The 25308-nt window shown below is 40.9% G+C and overlaps 1 protein-coding gene across 1 annotated transcript in view; it reads right to left on the minus strand.

Moving 5' to 3' along the window:
- The window catches only part of TECPR1 (tectonin beta-propeller repeat containing 1), a gene marked incomplete in the record, with an annotated part of 1181271 nt that overhangs the window by 601989 nt on the left and 553974 nt on the right, over positions 1–25308 (minus strand).

Genomic DNA, 25308 nt, shown 5'->3' on the forward strand with positions numbered 1-25308 from the left:
TGAGTACATAACTTCTTTACCTGATGTTGTCAATTTTCACTCATCCTCAATAAATGGGACAGAGTTCCCAGCTGCCTGAACCCTGGTGGACCCTAAGGAAGGACATGCCAGAGAACAGTCACGACAAATGTAGACCTGCTCTTTGAGACCATATCCAGTTTGTAATGATCGATAAAGGTGTGATTTGACCATGTACCAGCTGCACAAATGTCATCCATAGAAGCCCTGGATTGGAAAACAATGGATGTCACTAAAGACCTAGTAGAATAGGCCTTTACTGTTTTTTGTAGAACATCACTCAATTTTGTATAAGCCAAGGTAATGCATCCTGTTATCCATTTGGCTACTGTCACCTTTTTAAGAAGCTGACCCAGTCTATGGTGTGCAAAGGAGGTAAAAGCTTGTCCAACTTTCTGAAATCTTTAGTCTGATGTAAATAGTAGTGTAATTGTCTATGGACATCCAATGAATGGATTAAGAATTCTCCTTTGTTACTGCAGTTTGGAAAAAAATACTGATAGGCTGATGGCCTGATTAATATTGGATTCTGACACTACCTTCGGTAGAAAGGAAGCATTGGTACATACAGAAACTTTCTTTATGAAAGATAAGGTAGGGGGGTTTTGAGGACAATGCTTAAACTTCTGAAACTCTTCTGGCTGAGGTTATGGCTACTAGAAAGGCAGTCTTCCAAGAAAGGAATTTCAAGTCACACTTGGCTGCTGGTTCAAATGGGAGGGGTGAGTTAGAGCTTGGAGAACTAAAGGTAAATCCCAAGAGGAAACAGGATCTTTCAATGAAAGTCTCAGTTGCAGTGTACCTTTTACAAATACTTTACAAATTTTTGCTGAGGCTACGGAAGAATTCAAAACTCCTACATGGAAATTTGAAATTGCTGCCAATTGTACCTTAATGGTAGATGCACTTGCTCCTTTGTTAAACAACTCTACTAGGAATTGCAGGACTGCATATGTGGGAGCTGTAAAGGGTTCTATATCATTTTGTTCAGCCCAGAGAACAAACCTTTTCCACTTACTTTTGTGCAACAAACCTTTTCCACTTACTTTTGTACAACTTTCTTGTAGACGGTCTATGGGATGACAACAGAATGGAGCAGACTAGGGAAAACAGCATAGATTGCCTGGCTATCATTGGAACTGGAGATGCAATGCTGTTAGTTTGAAAGTTATCAGATCTGGTCAATTCTGTCAGATGAGGCAGAAGGTCTGGATTTGGATCCAGCATCCATGGGGGTGATAGGAGGTGAGGCCACAGGAATGTAAACCACACTTGTAGAGGTCAGTAAGGACCAATGAGGATTACTCTGGTCTTCAGTCTGGATGGTTTCTGTAAAAACTTGGGAATCAAGGTGGTCGGGGGATAGGCATATAACAGACCAGGGGCCAGTCATGGAGAACAGCGTGCCTCGGTGACTTCCCCACAGGAGAAATTAGAGCAAAGAAGCTGCTGCATTTGTTGTTCAAGGGGGATGCAAACAGGTCGCAGCAGAGCTAGCACCACAGACGAAAAATCATTTCCACTACTTGATGGCTGAGGGACCACTCGTGAGGTAACAGAATGGACCTGCTGAGTTTCTCTGCTATCATGCTGGACATCACCAGAATAAGCGTCATTACCACTAAGCAACTAGAGGCTATCGCCCATTGCCACATTCTGATTGCTTCTTGACATAGGGGATAAGAGTTGGTTCCTCCTTGTTTGTTTGATATACTAAATTACTGACATGTTGTACGTTTGGACTGCAATCGTTCTTAGAGGAAGGGACCCTTGAAATGTTTGCAAAGCTAACAGCACCACTCTCATCTCTAGCACATTTATGTGCAAGTTGGCTTCCTCAGGGAGACCAAGTGCCTTGAACTGTCTTTCTCAGATAATGCCCCCCCCCCTCTATCTGGGGAGCGTTTGTGGTCACTACGGCATTGGGTTGGGCTGGGGTGAAGAGGCAACCTTGCTGAGGGTGATTTGACTGAATCCACCATGTAAGGTACCCCTTGCAAATTTGTGTTATCCTTGAAGACAGAGTGAGCAAGGTAGGACCACTGGGTTAGTAGCATCCACTGTAGAACTCTCATGTGGTACCTCACCAGGGGTACTAGAGTAACAGCCGCTGCTATTAAACTTTTAACACTTTCTTAACAGATATCTTTGAACTTCAAATGATCTTTCAGATTTGGCTTCTGATGCTGTGAAGTTGAAGTAAAGGAATGGATGCAAGCATAGATGATGTGTCGAACACTGCACCAATGAATTCTACCCTTTGAGTGGGTTGTAGTTGTGACTTTTGATGATTTATAGTGATTCTCAGGGTCGAACAAGTCTTTAACACTTGCTCTGTCACTCGTACCAGTTGATACTTGGTTGGGGAGATGATGAGCCAGTTATCCAGATAAGGGAACACCCAGATTCCCTGCAATCTCAGATTCGCTGCCACCACTGCCATGCATTTGGTAAACACCCTGGGGGCTGTGAAAAGACCAAAGGGCAATGCTCTGAACTGGATGTGACTGGCTTCCACTCAGAAGCGAAGGTACCTCCTGGATTGTCAGTTCATCTTTATGTGATAGCTCACGTCCTGGAGGTCTAGTGAGCACATCCAATTGTCCTTGCCCAGAAAAGGTAGAATGGACTGTACCATGACCATACGGAACTTGGTATGCATGACTGGCTTGTTTAGCATGCTGAGATCCAAAATCGATCTCCAGCCCCTGTTTTCTTTGGAACTAAAGTGAATCTTGAGTAAGTATCAGATTCTATCTCTTCGATGACTTTTTTTCTAGCAACTGTTGTATCTGTATAGTTGCTGTTTCCCACTGACTGGGTGGAACATCCAGTCCAGGAGCTTGTTTGATAACAGTGACAAGAGGGAGAAAAGTATATAATAACCTCTGGTAATAAGCCTCTGCACCCAGGTATCATCCATTAAATTTACCTAGGCTGTTTGGTGCAGAGAGAAAAATGTCCCCTGACTGTCTCCAAAGGATGGCAATTGGGCTTCCCTTCAGGAGCACTGATAGGGTCTAGCAAAGAATTTCTGGACCCATTATTTTGCAGGCCTCCTCTGCCTCACTGGCGTCTTTTATTATTGCCATTTCCCACACTGCCTCTGGGAGATCCAACTTCATGTGTGCCAGGGAAAGGGCCCTGAGAGTTTCTAAACCACATCTTATGACCTCCTTGTTGATTTCTTGAAAAGGTTCACTGGGGGTCGAAAAACATACTCCAATGGCAGACAGCATCTTCCCATCTTTTTCACACCTAGAAATAGTCTCATTTACTGTAGGGCCAATGAGCAAGGATCTGTCAAATGGAGCATTTACGAATGAAGACTTAAAAGGCTCCACAAAGTTGCACAGACACATCCAGGCTTGTCTCCTCATGGCTATGCTTGAACCTGCCATCCGTGAGGCACCCTCTGTCACATTGTATAAAAGCTGCATGTATGAATTTACTACAGATTGTAAGGTAGTCAACTGAGGGGCCACAGAAGCCTGAACCTCCTCAGTAGTGATCCTTGCCACCGTGCTGGAAATTTCCTTGAGTAAGTCCCTCTGCAGCCTCATAAAATGGGCTAAATAGTTCAGCGAATGGATAGCGAAAGTCACTGAAGTGTAGACCCATTTCCCCAGTCTGTCCATCAACTTGGACTCTCTGTTGGAAGGATGGACAGTTGAACTCTCCTCAGTGAGTTCTTTCTTAGTGGCTGCTGCCACAACCATGGCATCAACCGGTATATAACACAAGCAGTAGGTAATAATTCAAAATGGAAAGGGCTGATTTTGAAGTGGGTGGCATTTTGGATGCAGATCCTTAAGGAGAATAATAGCCATATACAATACTATATTCATAAAGTTGTAGAAAGAATTATAAGAATTAAGTCAACACAGAAATGCAAAAAGGAAATTTTGCCAGTGAGGATGACATTACTGCAAATAGGGGTATAGAAAATTGGTAAAAGGGACCGGAATTTACTAGAGAAAACTGTCAAATAGATCAGGGTATTGGTAGCAAGTCACTAGAGAAGGAAAGGTAATAAGAGTGGGATGAGGCCAAGAAGAAGTTTGGACTGCATGTTAGAGACTGGCATCCCAATCGGGTATTAATATCAGAGTACAGGCAAAAATAATGGGATAGGGAAGGCCTAAGTGAAAGACCTGCTCAAGTAAAGTTTTTTAGTTGAATCTAGAATAGAAGTTGGTGTCAAAATGAGGATAATTAGTGGGATATAGAAAATATTGCATGATAAATAAAATAATCAGAGGAGGTTAGACATGATTGGGAAGACAGACTGCAAAAAATCAACTTGCAATGGAAGAATGAGAGGACATATGTATGTCTCCCAGTTATGGAACAAAGTCCAAAAAGTTTGTGATTTTTGCCTGGAAACACTTACACAGGTATTTTTATACCCCAGGCAGACTGCAAAGATTTCTTCCTCATGTTGATAGCAATTGTTGAATGTGTGATGGGGAAGAGAGAGGTAACTGGGAACATGTTTTTGGGGATGAAATGGGTTGGCAGATTTTAAAAATTACCTACACAATACTATGTCAAAAGTATTGGAAAAACATAATTTTAACTATGGAAAGGATTTTTTTTTGAGTTGGGGCACATAATCTGAATCATCTACACATAGTAGGGCCTTATTAACTTTAATTCTACTGGCTGTCAAAAAAAGCAATTACTAGAAAATGTAAACCAAAGTCTAAACCAACTGTATAAAGTACTGAATACTATAAAAGAGATAAAAGAACTGGCAGTAGGAGCTTTTAGAAAAGGGAAGGAGCGCATCACATAGAAATAAAAGGAATTTGTGGGAACAGTACCTGCAGAATAATGTTCATTGGGAGTTGTGAAGTTTAAGGGAAGGCAGGAATTGAGCCATTTATGTGATGTTGGACTGAATGGTAAAGGAAAAAAAAACATATATGTAACATATAATGTGCATAAATTCAAAAATATTAATATAAAACTACACCTGTGCAGACAATGGAATGAAGCAGAGTCCAGGGGATCATAAAATAAAAACTTTTAATAAATGGCACAAACAGACATACGATAGGTAAATGCTATCGCAACAGCTTCTTCAGACCATCTAATCAAACAAGTAGTCATATTCAATCAATTTATATGGTAAAACAGCTTATAATGACCAATCAGAGTACAGACAAAAGGAGGTTCTACAAAAATGAAAAGGAATCAGTAAAAAGAAGAAATAGAATACAAACAACCACAATAAACACTGTGCACAATAACATGCCACTAATGCTAAAAAAAAAGAAACTTATGTAAACCTATATAACAGGAAAAATCTATAAAAAAATAAATATAAACTATAATGTAAACAAAAAAAATGCAAAGGGGAGGAGGGGGGGGGATTAGAGTAGTGTAGGGGAAAAGTGGAAAAGAAGGGAGGGGAAAGGAAGACCAAGGAGGGAGAGGGAAGATCCTAAAAGCTACTTCCTCAAACCATGTCCCAAAATGGGTCTCAGTGGGATCTTCTCATTTAAGCCCTTACCCTGATCAGCCCTCAAGCGGATGATCCATCTGATCTCCAAATTTTCAGTGACATTCCTTACATCACCCTCCCTCAGACTAGATTTTACCATATCTATCACCAAAAACTTGAATGTATGATGTTCTTTCATCTCCCTAACATGTTTGGATAAAGCACTACTGACTGAGCCTACACATATATTGTACAGGTGTTCTCTTATTCTATCCTTAAACATTTTATTTGTTTTGCCAACATAAAAAAACTTTGCGTTGTAGGCAATAACACAGACAGACAACATGCAATGTACATAAATATAATGGGATTTGAATGGTTTGAAAGAGAAGCAATACAGAATTTCACACATTAGGACAATCTGAAGAATAATCTTTCTCCAAGGTTTAAGTTAAACTGAGGACTGTTAAGTAGGACAGCTCTTTTGTCCTCTGATCTCAACAGGTAAGTAGCAGACGTCTCTACTGCTAAGTCTCAGACTTCCTCCTCCTGAATGTGCCCGCTTTGCTGTAACTGCACATGTATAATGATGTCATGTAACAACTGCACAAACTGAAAATATCTTGCTGCATCTAGCAGGGTCATACTGCAGGTCAGCCCTAGATAAATCCAGACAGCAGAAGACAGCCTTCAGCAAGCTGAACACATGTTGACACATACTCAGAACTATGGCTGATAAAGTCATTGGAAGTGATCGTGAGTGATCAAGAGAACGATTTTAGTCTCCTCAGCCTGGTTTTGCCCTGAATGAAGAACGCCTGTAATTATCGGACACTGGAAGCCGATGTGTTAGGAGTCATTTCTGAGTCTGATCTTCTGAATTGGGCTGGTAGAGCGATTGGCTCAACTAAAAGTGGAAGAAGTCAACAGTATATGGCCCTGTAATGGAAAGTAAACATTAAACAAAGTGCATTGGGGAATGTGCATTTCATGTGGGTTACTCCATGCTTTTAGGCATTATTGGTGCACCTGCTGAATGCATTTTCATATTCATTAACCTTTTCATCAATGTTTGATCTTTTACCAGTCGGGTAAACATTGGATGCTTATGGCGTGAGGCATATGTGACTTTCTGACCTTCTTTGGATTCGATGATTTAAATGTTGGATTTTTTCAAGTGCAACAAGTGGCGTGCCGGAAGGTAACTATTATTCATTTATTCAAGTTATATCTATGGTCTGTGAACTTCTTATTAGCATGCTTATTATATTTTTTTGCATACTTTGTCCTATTTACGACTTTCTGGTTCTTGTGAGCAGAACGGCATTTTGGTTTTGACAACGCCGTACCTGAGATTTGGGAAGATCTTATTTCTTTTGATGAGCATAAGCTGCTTTTTTTGGAATTTTTTCTGGACTTGCTGGTTTATCAAGATATGTGCTGATATCTTTCATCTGGAATATACATTGTCCTCATGGTTGTTTGGGGCTACTTTATTCAATATATTTCTATTGTATAGCCTAAGGGACTTGGGACATATTTTTTTCACACTGTGATATAAGGGCTATACAAGTTCTTCAGACCATTTGGATTTGACAATGAATGTCCCGACAGCTGGGTGCTGTGCGTAGACACATTTAAGATGTAAGAACAGTATATTTTCTTGACTTTTCATCCTATTGTATGAAGAACCAGAACTAGGATGACAATATCACTGTTGAAGATTCTTTCTAATCAGGAAGCCATTTTGTTTTCTTATTGAAACACGGCTTATATTGTTCCATGAATCATGGATTGGGACTTTATTCTTATTGTGGACATCATACTTCATGTGGCTTATGTTTTTTGCATTACTGAATGTTTTCACTTTAAGGATACAATATTTGATGCATATCTATTATTGGTAAAGATTTCTTTTTAACCGGGAAGCCAATTTTTTGTGTTTTCATTGAAATACGGTTCACATTGTTCCATTAATAATCTATTGGGACCATATACATATTGTGGACATTATACTTCATTTAGCTTATGTTTTTTTGCATTAATGAATGTTTGCAGTTTGTAAATAGAACATTTGATGCATTTTTATGATCGGGCCACCCTTGTGACTCTTGCTATTGGATGTAAGGATTCATATATACATTTTCCCACTCCCATACACAAACCAATTCACACACACCTCACCCTCTCCAATACACACTCCACTCCTCACACACCCATACAACAATGCCTACCTTCCCCTTACAAACTCTACTACTAACTACACTTCTATTATCCCTAACCCATATTACCCAAATTAACCTCAACATCAACACACACCTACCTCAAACCACACATACTACCACCTCAAGCATTCCACATACATCACACCCATATTCACACATCTCCCCTGAACTCTACTCCTCCAACCCATCCCATCTTTTCATACTCCCCACTCCACCAACACCTCACCCTACTCTAACTGCTTTATCTAAGAAAACCCTCCCCAGCAAAATGATATTTCTCTATCCTCTCTACTCCTCCTCAGTCAGCTCCTCCCCCATATCTCACTCTCTCTCTCAGGTGACATCCACCCTAACCCAGGTCCAAGCCCCAGCATTACCCTCCCTAATCCAAATTCAAATCCACACAAACTCAAGGCTATCCGCCTCACAACCCTAAATGCACAAAGCCTCCATAATAAAATCCCCAACCTACATGCCTGGCTCTATCACAACCAGCCAGACATAACTGCAGTCTCTGAAACCTGGCTAAAACCCACCATAAGAGATGATGAAATCCTCCCCCCAGGCTATCATATCACACGCAATGATAGGCCTCATAGAAAAGGAGGTGGCGTAGCTATTATCTACCCCCCCACTCTCACTTTTACTCCTCTGACCAACTTCATCCTGAATTTTGCCAATGCAAAATTGACCATGGGTTTCTTAAAACTTAACTACAAATCCATCTGCATTTGCTCCATCTACATCCCACCTGGAGACAATACTAAAACTCTAGAAGACATCCTCTCATGGTTTAGCTCAAACATCAAAAATAAAACCTACATTCTAGGTGACATAAATATTAACTGGGCCCCCCCTCCTCTTAGATACCCCAACTCAATCAATCAACCTCTACAATTTTACCCACCTAATAAACATCCCAACCAGGCCAAATAAACAAGGTACCTCTGGTACCATCTTAGACTGGATATTAACAACCCACCCCAACAATATCTCCAAAGCCAGTTTAATACCAGACCCCCTAAGTGACCACTTACCAGCCTTCATAGACCGCCTACCCTCTCACATAGAAAAACAACACCTGTTCAACCAATCCCATAACCTAGCTTCCTTCAACCCCAAAAATCTTCTCTGAATGCCTTAATATTACTAACTGGTCTCCACTAAAAAGCCTCCCACTAGACAACGCTGTCTCATATTTTAACCAAACTTTCCTTACCTTACTTAATAAACTAGCCCCTCTCCAAACCAAACGCATTAAAACTAATCCCTGCCCCTGGCTATCCCAAGAAACTAAACTAATAATGAATCAACAAAACAAAAAGTGGAAAATATGTCAAAAACACAAAAACACCAGCACCCTCCAAGAATATAAACATCTACGTAACCTAGCCAAAAAATCAATAACAAAAGATCGTAAAAACTACTACTGCGACCTGCAATCCAAGCACTCAAACAACCCAAAGAAATTCTGGACATCCATCTCCTCAATACCCAACCCTGGTAATAATACCAACCCCAGCCCCAATCCTAACCTCTCAAGCCTTGAAACAGCCACGGAATTCAACACATTTTTCATAGATTGCATAGCTAAATTATCCTCCACTTTCTCCAACCCACCCAACAATGCTACCCCCTCACCTCCCCTCTCACCCTCCTTCTCCCCCCTTGTTCTCCCTTAAACCTGTCTCCACCAAAACTATCAAATGACTATTCCAAAAGCTAAAACCATGCCGCAATGGCCCTGACAACCTCCCAGCAAATTTTCTTCAAATGTCAGCTGAATCTATAGCCTATCCCATATCCATTCTCATAAATAGATCCATTCAGGAATCCTATGTACCTACCATCTGGCGTCATGCTTTCATAATCCCTCTCCACAAAGGTGGTAAGAACACAGACACTACCAATTTCAGACCCATAGCTATACTCTCTCCTCTCTCAAAAATTCTCGAGAAAACCATCCACTCTCAGCTAATGCCCTACCTAACCCTGCACAAACTCCTCTCTCCCACCAAGCACGGCTTCCGCTCTGGCCACAGCACCATGACAGCCCTCCACTCCTTCCTTGAAACAATCAACCTAGCACGTGACAACGGCAAATACGTATCTTCTCTATTTCTTGACCTCTCAAAGGCATTCAACACAATCTCCCATTCCCTACTCCTCTCCCAGCTCTCACACTTGCACCTATCTCCCTCAACCTTAGCCTGGTTCTCCAGCTACCTTTCCATGCGCCAACAGGCTGTACAATGGAAATAATCAACCTCCCCTTTCTTACCTACACCCACTGGAGTTCCTCAAGGATCAGTACTGGGCCCACTCCTCTTTAACTTATTCATCAACAATTTCCACCACTCCATCCCTGACGCCTCAGTCATCCAATATGCTGATGACTCCACCATCATCTGCTCAGCCTCCTGCCCCTCCAAACTTCTACTTAATACCCAAATAGCCTTCTCCAAAACAGAATCATGGATGCAGTCTCATCACCTAGCCCTAAACGCCAACAAAACAAAACTAATGATTTTCACTCCTACCAAAACCTCACAATTCAAAAAGGACCAATTTACCATCAAAAGCCACAATAACTCCCCACTAGAAATCGTACCTAGTACCAAGCTACTTGGCATTACTATTGATGAAAACCTAAAATTCGATTCCCACATCCTCTCTGCAATCAAAAAAACAACCAGAAAATTGGTCTCTTCTACAGACATAACTGCTTCCTAACTCCCTCCTCCCATCAAACCCTTGCATCAACCTTCCTTCTCCCCTCTCTCTTGTATGGTGCTCCCCTATTCTCCAACCTACAACTTGGCCTCCGTTCCAAACTCGAAGCTTGTTACAATAAAATCTGCAAATTTGCAACCAATTCTAAGAACTCCTCCCATCACTGCCACTCCCTTCACACCCTGAACTGGCTTGAACTCCACAACCACCTAAAATGCCTACAACTTACAACAGCCCACAAACTCATCTTTAAACCAACAGAATGCCCCTCTAGCACCCTACACACCTGGACGCACCCTGAGATCCAAAGGCCAAAACCTCCTACATGTACACAAACCCCTACACCCACCTGGCCAACTATTGCTATCCCACACCATAGCCAAACTGTGGAACGCTCTCCCCACACCACTACGTAACATACCAAACCATAACAACTACAAATCCATGCTTCACTCCCATCTTGTCTCCAAATGGGAATGTCCTTCACATGCTCCCACCTAAAACACCCACACCACTAACTACACTCCTATATCATTTTTCTTTGCAAAATTTAACAATATGTCATAGGTCTTTCTCTTTACATCTTTCCAAATTATTCTTTATATTATATATTCTTATTATTATACATCTTTTTTATTTCTTTTGCATGCCCCCCTCTAGCCTGCCTTACACATATTCTCAAACTGACACTCTCTTAATTGCTAAGCAGTGTATCTATTAATGTAAAACTGTTATTTCCTGTACATAATAATTTTGATATAATATACTCACATTATCTGTTACTAATGTGACAACTTTCTGTATTTTTGCCTTTTCAAAGTTTTACAAAACTCTGTACTTATATTTTGTAATGTTGCAAATGTCTGTATTTGTATTCGGAGCTTTTCTCCTCGGGTCTCCACTGAAAATGGGCCACAAGCCCAGCTGGACTAGCCCGGTTAACAAACAATAAATAAATAAATAATTAAATGTTCAACCATGACACCAATCTGTGACAGGGCATAGCTGCAGTCACACTTTGCTACAGATTTGAGGATTTCTGATAGTGTCATTAATCATAGCTCCAGGGTATATCCAGCATCACCAGTAAGATGACCCTTGGTAAAATAAGACCGCAAAAACTTCTGCTATAATTCACAGATGTGTAATACGTCAGGCTTGTGAGTACTGCATGGGTAGCCTGAAGATATAATGCATATTATACCCTGTATATTACACAGTACCAGGCAGTTGATAGAATGGAACCCCTTACGATCAATATACCTTCTTCCCTGCTACACAGATAGGGCCTTTACCACAATGAGTGTGTACAGTCTATGGCTCTCACTACCTTGTGGAAATGAGCTGTACAATAAAATATCTATATGGCGTTGGCTATCTCCTCTGTGGTACATGGAAACCACTTATGCTACTCCACATGCTGTAGCATGGCACTGAGAAACAGGTGGAGTATTCTTACAGCAGATGCCTAGGATATCTCCTACTGGTCGCTGAAAGATCCCTGTAGCTGATGTTCTCAACCCATACTGATCCACAGGAATAGGTAATCCATGCATCCTAGGGGCCTGCATACAAGAGCAACAAGTCTCAGCTTCTGCATAGTGCCTCTGTCTACAAGGCAGCGGTGCACAATTTCAGTGTCATGGAGAGCATGACAAGTTTAGTGCAGATGGATGACAGCGCCACCATGGGCAATGAAAAACAGCATCGTGATTACTGGCAGCAAGTACAGCCTGCTACATATACACATTTATTAATATGGTGGCTATGTCATACATGTTTTTACAGTCTGTTTCCCGTAACTCTATGTTTTAGCTGAAGTCAACAACTCTGGAGATAGCTTCTTTTGGTGGGAAATATATATGTCTCTGAATTGCTGCACCATAGTGTTTACTCTCTTCTGCATTCAAGAGGGTCCCCATTTTTGTCCTGATCTCATTACCATTTCATTATGCCACTATATGCACATTATACAGGCCACAGATTTTCTTGGGTATCCACACCCACACTTAGTGTGCCTCTAAATTAATGCATGGACACTCATTTCACAAAACTGCTTACTATGATGTGGAAAATATTTCTGAAGCCCAAGGTATGGTCTCAGTTAGAGAATGCTATGTTCTAAGCTGAAATAACTCTACAAGTTATGAGGGGCTGGGGAGGAAACAATAGCAGGTAGCAGTGGAATTAATGTTCAAAGAGATGGTATTTAAATATAATGGGACTAGAATGGTTTGAAAGAGAAGCAATACAGAATTTCACACATTAGGACAATCTGAAGAATAATATTTTTCCAAGGTTTAAGTTAAACTAAGGTCTGTTAAGTAGGACAGCTCTTTTGTCCTCTGATCTCAACAGGTAAGTAGCAGATACAAAGTCTCTATTACTTCTAATGTCTTTATTACAACCTTACATGTCTTGTTACAGTGCTTTTACGTGTTGCATGTCATTTCTCATCTAACATTAGCACAACATGTACACAAGTGGTACTTCATATCTGAAACGCAAATAAATTTATGACTGCAATTTTTTTTGGGGGGGACAACATGATGGTAGTTGGCTGCACTCTTGCCTATTTGTCAACCTCAATTTTTGTTACTGTGACTTTTAGCTAAACTGTTTTGTAATTTTTTTAATTTCTTTTACAGTTATGTTATATGCCAGTCTTAAATGGCAATATTATGACTGCTAATACATGCCAATCTAGTTCTTTTTTTTAAGGCATTCAAAATCTTGTTTGGGAGTTTGTCATCAATTTTGATCAGGGTGACGTCAGTCTGCTGACTGTTCTTCAGACTAAATAAGTATTATTTATTCTTAACTCTTCAGTTTCCAGCTTATATGTTTCTCAAAGGTCTGGTGCAGGGTGTATAGACTACACAGCTACGCCATTCTACATCAGATGATACTCATCCTTCAGCCTTGAATCCCTAATTGAATGCCATGAAAGTTTACCGGGTGTAAATGTTTCCTAAATTTTCAAGTTTACATCATCTCTTGAAATTCACTGGAAATTGAATTTGGCACATACAATCATGAAATTCAGCTTTATCTTGTTCTTACGCAAACCTTGGGTCATGTTACCTTGAAATAATTCCTTGGATTTTCACAATGTCTACAAGGCTGTTTTCTCTGTTAGAGTGTGGTGGCTTTCTGAGATCTAGTGACCATTTTGTCTTAGTGATGTTTATTTTTATTTATTTATTTTACATTTGTTGACCGGGCTAGTCTAGCTGGAATTATTTCCATTTTCAGTAGAGGCCCGGGGAGAAAAGCTCCACAAGATATACAAAAAACATACATTTGAAGTCATATACAACAAAATCACCAGGATAAATGTAAAGACAATAAAAAAGTTAGTATACAAAAACAATTTACAAGTAGGAAGTGATATCATTTCCTATAAACAAACTAAACTACTGAGAAGCATAAATCAGGGAAAGGTGGTAGGGAGAGGAAGTGGGAGAAAAAGTAAGAGTAAAGTAAAAAAGAAAGGATAAGAAAGGATTAAGCAAACTTTCAGAGAAGAGGAAAAGAAGTAAGTGAGAGAAAGGATGGTTGTTCAGGGAAGAGGGAGAGAGATGTGGGGGAAGTAAGGAGATAGAGTGGGGTAGAAATTTAGTCAGGTTTAGTGCAGGAACAGAGCCAGTGATTTTTCAAGTGTTCTTTTATTCTTTGTTTGAAGAGGGGCAGTGATGAGATTAGTGTTATGTCACTGGGTAGTAGATTCCAGATCCTTCCTACTGTACTAGAAGAAAGAGAGTCACCAGCTGAGTTATTGGACTTTGTTAATTTAGCCATAAGTTTTCTAGAAGAACGAAGGGAGTTAAGATTATTGGTGAAATAATGTGAAATAATGATGTCTTTTTTGTCAGCTGTTAAGCCAGTCTGCTTTCAACAAGCTGGACTGTTGTTCTGTGGAATGAAATTTAGAAAGGGAGTGGGGTTGTTTTGTTTTAGACATGCTTCAGAAACACAGTTGGGGTAACAATCATTTCAGGGCTTTGAACTTGTTGGCTAGTACATAATGGGCTACTGTTTATTTTGTTTACTTATTTACTATTTATTTATGAGTGAAAAAAAAATTTCACTGGAACCCTGGGAATAAAAATTCACATTACATGTATTTGTAGGTTAACAATACGAGAATTAAATACCTCTTTTAAGTTATGTGGAATATGAGAACAATTCTTACACAAGTATAGAGTAGACAAGCTTTGCAAGTTATAATGTTCACTCCTGCTTTATATACCTGTTACATCATATCACATTTACAACACAAGTGTTTACTTTCCTAAGCTATTAGGCACCAAATGCCATCATGATGTATGTATAAGCTTTATATTATATCTGTGCAGTGGATGAGCCCTAATGTTCTCTTCTACTATTTACAGTAATTTATCTAAAGCACTGGCGTAAGTGGAAATATATTTGCAGGACAGAAATTTATAAATGGAATAAGACTCAGTGCTGGTGTCAGAAAGGCACAAAAGCCTAGCCAGTACTAAGCTCTTAGAAGGTAAAAACAATTTGTAAGTTAGTTTGGGGCACAGTTAAGGTAAAAGGCAAGAGTTCTGAATAAAACAGGGTATAGTGATAGGGACTGGTTAGCTATATTAAATAGGTAAATAGTGCCAGAAAGACATAGATATAACAGGAGGGTAAGATTTAGAGATAGCACAAGCACAGTCCCAGGCTGAGTCTTGGTAAGATTCTACTTTCTATTGAAAATCTTTCTGAGTTACATTCAGTTCTCAGCTCTAAAGGAATGGAGTTCTGCAGCTTAACTACAGCGACTATGTACAGTGAATCACTGCAACGACTGAATTAATGGAGGACATTTGGTGTAAATTTTGTTTCAGGAATCTGTTTCTGGATGTACATGCTATCTGGCCTTGTCAGTTTTAAACACTGGGGCCTGTAACTTTTAGTATTTACTATTACTTTGCTATTTAATATTTAACACAGATATTATATTCCAGACGCTTTCAGATATATCTAGGTTAAGTTTACACTTACGCTTCAGTCTATCATTCTATAGCTTTTGTCATAGTTTACTGTGCCACATTATGAATAACTATAACTGAACAATGAGAGAAATTACTTTTATGTTTAACCTATTTGATTCTCTTGTTACAGCTGCATTTTATTACATTTTTATTTCTTTTATAAATTACTAACTTACATTATGTGTAAGGTTCTGTTCACTTTGCACTTACAAGTTGCTATCTATATCTTTTGTTGACATTTTTATGTTATGACTTGTTTTGTAAAGTGTATAATCCTATGAGCATGTACATATATACCTACTAACTGACATATGCTTATAATTCCAATGAATCTGGGGGTAACCTATCTGCAATTCCAAGCTTGTCTATTTTTACTCTTCTATTTCCAACCTAAGGAACATGTGTTCTTCCTGACCGGTGAAAGTCACAGTTATCATATGCCAAGCTAGGATAGCGGGCCTAGTCCCTGCATCAGTCTCATCTCCATCCACTATGTGAGCACAGCCTGAAAGACAAGAATTGGAAAAAAAAAAAAAAGGAGGATACTGAATTATATGCCTGACTTCAGAGAACTCAAAATGGAGACACTCGATGAGGAGAAGCACCCGAACACAAAGGAACATTGGGTGGGTAATACGTACCCACTGGTGGGTACTCTCTTTCAGATTAAGTGAGATAAGTGACTATGTAACTATTATATGCTACACTGACAATCTTCTACAGTGGGTTAGCTGCAAGGAAGAATGTCATAGAGTACCATTAAACCTCCTGGGAATCCAGAAATGGAAAAAGGCCAAAGGGCAAAAGCACGGAAGTCCATATCCTTTAACACTGATGTGGCAAATTACGTTTCACTCCTGCAGCCATGGTCCAAGCCACAACAGTTGACAAAAGTGTAACCTGACAACCAAGTAGCAGTGCACACAAATGCCTTAGACAGAGATAGTCTTGAAGCAAGCAAGAATGAATCCGCATACAAAGAAGTTATGTCTTACCATAATGTTCCAGCTGTATTGTCGATCTTCACTAATCTTTGGCTGTGGCTCGGTTCCAAGCCTCGGAACTGACTCAGCCATTTATCTTAGCTCGCTCCTTCCAAACTCTAGAGCTAGGTTTTTACTCATAATGCTCCTCTCAAATTACATCAGATCGAATTTGCCTAAAAAAGTGTCACAAAAATAGCAAATAGGAAGAAGAGACCAGATATGTGTCCATAATATAAAGCCAGTCCTGGGAGAGTCCGATCCACTAAGAGTCTCAGGCTGGGGAATGGAGTGAGGGGATGTTAAGGATTAGTGAAGATCGACAACACAGATGGAATGTTATGGCAAGATACAGCTTCTTTATCTGATATTGTCAATCTTCACATAATCCTTGACTGTGGGACAGAGTCCCCAGCTACCTAAATCTTGGGAGGTCACACTGAAGAATATTCCTGAGCACCATCGAATGGAATGATGTCCATCTCCTGGAGACCTGATCCGGCTTGCAATGAGTGGTAAAGGTATGAGGAAAAGCACAAGTGGCTGCTGCATAAATGTCATCTAAAGAGGCTCTGGCATGAAAAATTGCAGAAGTTGCCACAGCTCTAGTTGAATGGGCCTTAATTGGGTGTGAAGAATGGAGCTCTTTCGACTGGCAGGCAAATGTAAAACAGTCTCGAAGCCATTTCACCAAGATAACCTTTGAAACTGGATTACCTAAAGAAAGAGAGGAAAAGGAAACAAACAGTTGATTGGATTTTCTGAAGTCTTTTGTTCTGTGAAGATAAAAATGTAACTGTCTGTGGACATCTAATAAGCGAAGAGAGTACTCCTGTTTGTTGCAAAAATTGGGGAAAAAGACTGGTAGCTGAAGTGTCTGACTGATATTAGATTCTGAGACTACTTTCGGTAAAAAGCATGGATTAGTCCTAAGGGAGACACTGTCTTTTGGAAATATTATGTAGGGTTGTTTGCAGGACAAAGCCTGGAGTTCAGATAGCCACTAAAAATAAAGTTTTCCAAGTCAGAAACTTTTAAGTCACAAGTAGCTGATGGTTCAAAGGGAGTCTAAGGGACCGAAGAACTAGTGTTAGATCCCATGGAGGAATGGGTTCTTTAAAAGGTCTTAACATTAGGGCTCCCTTTAAGAAGGCTTTACAAAGTTTGTGTGACATAAGGGATGACCCATCAAAACCCATATGGAAGTTTGAGATTGCCACTAGGTGGACTTTAATTCTTGAGGAAAAGGAACCAGATTGATAGAGGTTAGCTAAAAAATCCAAAACATTATGAATCGGAGCCGTATAAGGGTCAACTTTGTTCATAAGGGCCCATCTTGTAAACTTTTCCCATTTATTTTGATACAGTTTCCTAGCTGAAGGCTTGTGATGGGCCACAATGATTTGACGGATAGGAGGGGAAAGGGAAGGATGCCTGGCAATCATGGGAATGCCCTCCAGATGGGACAGCAGGTCTGGAGCTGAGTCCAGTATCCATGGTTTCTGAAGAAGATGAGGCCAAAGGAAGGGAAACCAAACTTGTTGAGGCCAAAAGGGAGCAATGAGGATTATTGAGTTCTCTGACCTGGCTTTCTTTACAAACTGGGAAATCAAGGGAGTCAGGGGAATAGAATAAAGAAGACTAGGGGGACCAATTGTGGAGAAGCGCCTCTACGGGTGACTCCCCCAGAGGGGGGATTATGGCGAAGTAACTGCTGCATTTGTTGCTCAGAGGCGATGCAAAAGACTGCAGCAAGGTTGGCCCCAGTGACAAAAAATCTCTCTAGCCACCACAGGATTGAGAGACCAATCATGAAGCCTGAGAGTGGTTCTGCTCAGCTTGTCCGCTATCACCTTAGAGCTCCCTGGAATGTGCACTGCTGTGAGAAAGCGGTTAGAAGAAATCACCCATTGCCAAACTCTTGAGAGCTTTTTGGCACAGTGGATAAGACTTCATTCCCCCTTGCTTGTTGATGTAACAAACTACCAACATGTTGTCCGTTTGAACTGCTACCGCTCCCAGAGTAAGGGCATCTTGGAATGCTTGCAATGCTAACAGCACTGCCCTCATCTCCAGAACATTCATGCGCACGTTAGCCTCAGTTAGGACTACATGCCTTGGACTGTCCTTCCCAGATAATGCCCCCCTACCCTATCTGGGAAGGATCTGTGGTCACTATGGCTTGAGGTTGCAGATGAATGAATGGTCAACTCAAGAAAATCTTGTTGGAATGAAGCCACAATAAAAGATCCTGTTTGCATTGAATGGTAATCATGATTAGGTACGACATTGGTTGATGTATCAGAGACCACTGGGAGGCAAGTAATCACTGTAAGATTTGCATATGATATCATGCTAAGGGACAAGAGTGATTGAGTCTGCCATCTAGCCCAGTGCTTGTAGGACTAATCTGGCTGGAACCCTTTTGCTTTGGATAATTTGTTTGACCTGAGATTTGATCCTTTGTAGTCTTTCTAGTGGAAGTGAAGCAATTCCTGTACCAGTGTCCAACTGGGCTTCGATGAATTCTAATTGTTGATAAGGCTGTTAAGTTTGACTTTTCGTAATTTAATGTGATGCCTAGAGGTGTACAGAGATGCAGAGTGTAATCTCTTGCCTGTTGTAACTAATGCCTGGTGGTAGCAGTGAGGAGCCAGTTGTCCAGATATGGAAAAACTCAAAATCCTTGCAGTCTGAAATAAGCTGTAACCACTGCCATGCATTTGGTGAACACCCTGGGGGGCTGAGGTGAGTCCAAACGGAAGTGTTTTGAACTGGAATTGACTGGCTTCTAGCTGAAAGCGCAGGAACTTCCTGGAACATTTGTCCATTTTTATGTGGTAATACATGTCCTAGAGGTCTATAGAGCACATCCAATTGTTTTTTTTCCAAGAATGGAAGTATTGACTGTAGAGAGACTATAACTTGGTTTGCTGAACTGCCATGTTGAACTGGCTGAGATCCAAGATGGGTCTCCAGTCCCCTGTTTTTTTGGGCACTAAAAAGAATCTTGAGTACAACCCAGATCCTATTTGGTCTGGTGGAACTTTCTGGATGACTCTTTTGTCAAGCAGTTTTGAATTTCTACAACTTCTGCTTCCCTATGACTGGGTGGAACATCCGAGAGTCTTTTTTGGGTTTTTAGATGTACGAATAGTGGGATTTTGTAATATCTGGATATTATTCCTGTACCCATTTGTCCGAAGTTATTAACTGCCAGGCAGGCTGCTGCAGGGAAAGTCGTCCCCCGATTGCAGCCAGAGGAGGGCAAGCGGGCCTCCCTTCAGGGGTGCTGGTAGGAAGAACCAGAGAAAAAAATGTCTGAACCCCTGGTTCTGAGCCACTTCTGCCTCTGGTGCAGCGTCTTCCATTACTTCCCCCTCTGCCCCAGGGAAAATCTTTGCCACGTGAATCCTGGAAAGGTCCTTGGGATTTTTTAATCCATAGTATCCCACTTCTGTAGTTCCTACAGTAAGGCCTCTGAGGAGTGGAGAAACATATGCCTATGGCAGAAAGAGTCTTCCCACCTTTTTAATCTGGCGAGAGTGTCTAACTTTGGGGCCAAAAAAGGGATGATCCGTCAAATGGAGCTTTAATGGATGATGCTTTAAATGGCTCTGCAAACTCACACAAGCGCATCCAGGAATGCCTTCTATTGGCTATGCCTGACTATCCTTTCAGCTGCATAGGCAATCAGCCTCATGGACGAGATAGAAATCGCTCCAATGGTTTCAAGCTGTGCGGCAACTTCGTCCCGTACTGCTTCAGCTACTGCTCCTGAGAGGGTGTCTGAGAGCTCTTTGATCAGATCCCTCTGCAGCCTTGTGAAATGTGCCATATAATTCAGGGACCTGAGAGCAAAGGTTGCTGAAGTGTAAACGTGTTTCCCAAACCTATCCATCGTCCTAAACTCCTTGTTAGGAGGATGGATAGTCACACTCTCCTCAGCAAGTTCCTTCTTAGTGGCTGCCACTAGCAACATAGCATCGACCAGTGTTGTTCGTCTTTATGGGCTGAAAGGATCCGATCAGATCTCTTGGGGATTGGTTCAATGGAATTGGGCATCACACCCACTGAGTGATCAGTTTGATGAGATCATCAGCGGGTGAAGAGATCCAAGAAGTAGAGGGTTGTGCATGAAAAGCCTCCAGATATACCAAATCCTTGGAAGAAGGCTGGAGGGAAGACCAGCCACTCCTCTGTTTTAGGATTTCCAGGATGTCCGTGAAGGAAACATCATCGGGGGTGACCTTGGGCAACCTTCCCTTTCATCAAAGTCGGTATCTTTGGTGAAAAACTCCTCCAGGGAGTCTAAGTGCTTCCTCTTGCCTTTTCTCTTTGCAGGTACTTCCTCAGGAGGATGCTCCAGGGGAGTATCCGAAGAGGAAACCACCAAGCTGGGTCTGTCCTCGGGCTTTTCTTCCCTCTGTCCAGGGGATGAGACCAATAGGAGCTCCGAATGAGGGGATGCTGAGATCTGTCCCGGCAAGGATGGCAGCGACTGTAAGTCCCCAATAGACAAGGCCTTCTCCATGATTTGGAAGGTTGCCCTCCCCCATAGAGGGATGGGAGCCCAAAACTGAAACAGACTCCTTTAGAACCAAGGTCCCACTCCGCACCGAGGAGGTGACCCCCGAACCTGAAGCCTGGGTTGATCCTACAAAGGCCGAAGCACCAAGAGTCATAGACTTCTCCAAAGTTAAAGAAGCTGAACCATGCACCTCAGACTCGACCTTGGGAGGCCTCCGGTGCCAAAAGGCTGGAACAACTCAAGGCAATTCTCAATACCAGAGACAAAGTTACTACTGGAACCAAGACAGTCGACACCGGGAGTGTCAGAACTGATGGCTCCAATGTCTCAATAAGAGTTGGAGGAGGAACAGGTGGTGTCATAGGAGGACTGTTTCTGATGCCAGCTTGGCTAGGAAACAAAGACAACCCCATCACTGTGAGGAGCTGATCCACCAGTCTCATGATGCTGGCCTTGGAGAGATTCTTAGTGGACCAAACCGATGCAGTTGATGGAGATCGAGGGGGTCTAACATCAATGAAGGGGCTGGGAGTTCTATCCTTAAAAGGATCAACTGAAGAAGAGTACCTAGATCTTGGTACTGAGATTAAGTGTGGTTGTTCCAGTACCCGTTTGTCTGTCAGTGCTGAGGAATCCAGTGTCGGCTCTAAAGTTTTTGTTGGTGTTGTGTCATGTCTTACTTTCGGTGCCGTTGAACTCATCAGCACTGAAGGGTGCTTTGAAGCCTTCTTAGAAGGTTCAGAAATGCTTGGAACCGAAGAAGGACATTTTCTAGATGAAGGGGAAGATGATGAAGATGAACTGGCTTCTGTTTTTGACACAGAAATGGCCTCTTCATAGTCGCTCTTCAAAAGGCCTTTCAGAATAAGCTTGTTCTTACATTCTGTAAGAGTCCTTTTAGAGAGACCACGACAGATAAAACAATTCTCTTGCAAATGAACTTTGCTTAGACAGTATATGCACAATGTATGTCTGTCCGAATTGAGCATTTTGCCCTGACATTTAAGACACCTCTTAAAACCTGAGGTGCCTTTAGAAGATTTGGCTGCAGAGTCAGCCTTTTCCGCCATAATGAGCAGAAGTTTTAAATACACACACACACACAAACGACAGGAAATAAAGCTTTTTTTCTTTTTACACAAACACACACACACACATATATAATATATATATATATATATATATATATATATATGTATATAAATATATATATATATATATATATATATATATATATATATATATATAGACATAAATATATGGCTTCACTTCAGAACACTGAAATATCAGAATACTGAAACTGAGAACACCGAAAACAAAATCCTGAAAGTTCAAAATATCGAAAACTCAAAACACTGAAACTCAAAACACTGAAAACACACATCATGCATATACTGAGTTTAAACAAGATAAATCATATAAGCGGGGGGGGGAAGCCACCCTGCACTCCCCACACCCCCTGCTACTTAAATATATCAACTCCAAGACTGCACTTCACTATACCAAGTGTAGTGTACTTGGTGGAAAATAATATGATTTATCTTGTTTAAACTCAGTAAATGTATGATGTGTGTTTTCAGTGTTTTGAGTTTCAATATTATGGGTTTTCAGTGTTTTGGTCTTCTATATTATGAAGTTTTCCCATTTTCAGTGTTTTGGTATTTCAGTGTTCTGAAGTGAATCCAGATATAGATATAGGTCTATACACATACACACACATACACACACTCACACACACACACACACATACATATATATATATATATATATATATATATATATATAGATTCACTTTGAATCATCGAATGTTCAGAACATCGACATTCTGATCATCGAGACCAGAACATCGAATGTTCAAAATGAACCATAAAAACAAAAAAAAAATCACAAACAGTACGTTATGCAGGGCACCCCCTACTTTAATATTCCAACTCCGAGATCGCATTACAGTGGGGTAATGGAAATCTCCCATTTACCGCTATATGCGGTAGCGCTAAACGGGCGATTTCCCGTACCTTACCTGCAATGCCAACACTCAGATGGCACACACACACACACACACACACACACACACACACACACACACACACACACACACACACACACACACAACATGCATGGCACCTTGCTGCCCTACATACACACCCAACATTCCACAATCTCACTTACCTGGCACTTCCACTTTAAACCTTTGATGTTCTGAACATCGATGTTCTGGTCTCGATGATCAGAATGTCGATGTTCTGAACATTCCATTATTTAAAGTGAACCTATGAGTCCACTCCTAAAAAGAAAAGAGAGAGATAAATGGACTGCCTTAAGGGTAATTTTGAAACCACTTTTGGGAAGAAACAAAATCTGATCCTAAATGATGCTAAATATTGTGGAAAAACAAATATGGTTGCCTAAACCTAACGACCCAAACATCTGGGATGCTGGAAACAGATGTGATAACTACCAGGAAAAGCATCTTCCAAAAAACAAATTTCAGAGCTGCTGAACTGGCAGACTGGCAGTACTGAATGCAGAATGTGCAAGAGTGCCCGTAATTATAGTTGTCCATCTATTCTCCAGTTAGTACCAACATCTTTTGTTCCCACACCTGAGTATGCTACATTTCTTTGTGTTCTACTACGGGTCTATATCACGTGGTTGAAAGCTAATAATAGCAAACGACCACAACTTCGAAAACACTGGAACTCAAAGTTGCGATTGTGGGGGGCTGCACCCCCCCCCAGCTAAACATATATACCAACTCAGACATCGCACTACTGTGAGGAAAGGGCAAATATCCCTATCTACACTGCAGTGCGACCCCACAATAACAACTTCGAGTTCCGGTGTTTTTGAAGTTGTAGTCGTGTGCTATTATTAGCTTTCAACCATGTGATATAGACCCTTCTACTATATTACACTTCTTGGTGTGTTACAAGAGGTACAGATTTTATCTAGCCCTTCTTATAGCAGTCCTACATTTGTAGAAAACTTTGCTATATTATCAAGTTTACTGCCACCTGCATATTTAATGTTTCAACATTCCTTTTGTGCCTTTAGGTCAGAAAAAATTATCTCAAGCAAATAATCCAGCAAAGAGTCCTATGTGATAAAGTTGGTTAATCTCACAGGGTCCAACAGAAATGCTGGCATACAGGCTGGTAATACTGTATTATATAACCATTACCTAACCAAAAGTTTAATATATCTGTTTACATAAAACATGCTAAGCTTATCAGCAGGACCACTGTGAGGAACTGTGACCTTAGCTAGATTCAAGAAGGCTATGTGCCCTGTAAGGCTTTCATTCAAAGTTGCTGTAACTGCTACAAAAAAGGCACTATCTACTTCTAATATGTACATACTGATTAAACTCCAGGTATACTCTGTCACATATCGTCTACTCAGAGGTGATCTCTGCTTAACATACAAGGTCATGTCAAACCCAGAGCTGATGGACATGTTACACTTAAAGAAATCCCAATTCCTCAGAGCCGCACGCTCCATGGATCTAAACCTTGTCATCACAATAAACAAAACATGCTGGAGGGATAGGTTCCTGACCCAGAGACTCCCCAGACTCTGGAATAAACTGCCCATACATGTCAAACAGAGCTCCTCTTTGGTCCTCTTCAAAAGGAACCTTTACGATTGGATGGGAGAAAGGAAATTCACCCCGGGGATCATGTCAGTCACCCTGCTAGACAGGGGTCCAGGGAAGTAAATAGTGTGGGAAGAAATAGCCAGGGAATTGTTCTGGTTAGGCTTGTATAGGCCCTAGGGCCGACAGCCTAGTACCAACCTATGAACCTATACACAGGAGTCCAGAATATCTTTGTATTAGTTCAATTATTACTCTCTCTTACTTAATACAGAATAAATAAGTACCATTACAAATGACACTATCCTTCTTTTTAGAGATGAGGCACTGGAGGACTTGAATTCACCTATGGAATAAGCAGAAGATGGAAAGTATTCAGCAGAACAGGCAGATGTTTTTAAATGGCTAAGTTGTGATTCACATTTGCAATTACTATACTAACAAGCAGCTTTTGTCATTTTAAGATGAAACTATCAAAATGGACACCCAGCAATATTGAAAAAGTAGTACTGGAACACAGAGTCAGTGCATGGCTTTGGTGAGTATGATATGGCATCTGTGTTACCTGCTTGAATTCGTCTAATAGGAAGGCAAAATACCAGTAAGATCTTCCTAGTCAATTCATTTGTTTTATATCCCATATGATTATTGTTCTATTCAGTAATCATGGATGAACTGCAAGCAGTTAAAGGTTCTAGTAAAAAAAAGTTCAAAAACACCATCCATATTATCCTATAACTCAGACTGTATAGCCCTGACTAGTAC

The sequence above is a fragment of the Protopterus annectens genome, chromosome 12.part0 (assembly GCF_019279795.1).
Source record: "Protopterus annectens isolate FY-2018-M chromosome 12.part0, PAN1.0, whole genome shotgun sequence".
Classification (NCBI taxonomy): domain Eukaryota; kingdom Metazoa; phylum Chordata; order Ceratodontiformes; family Protopteridae; genus Protopterus; species Protopterus annectens.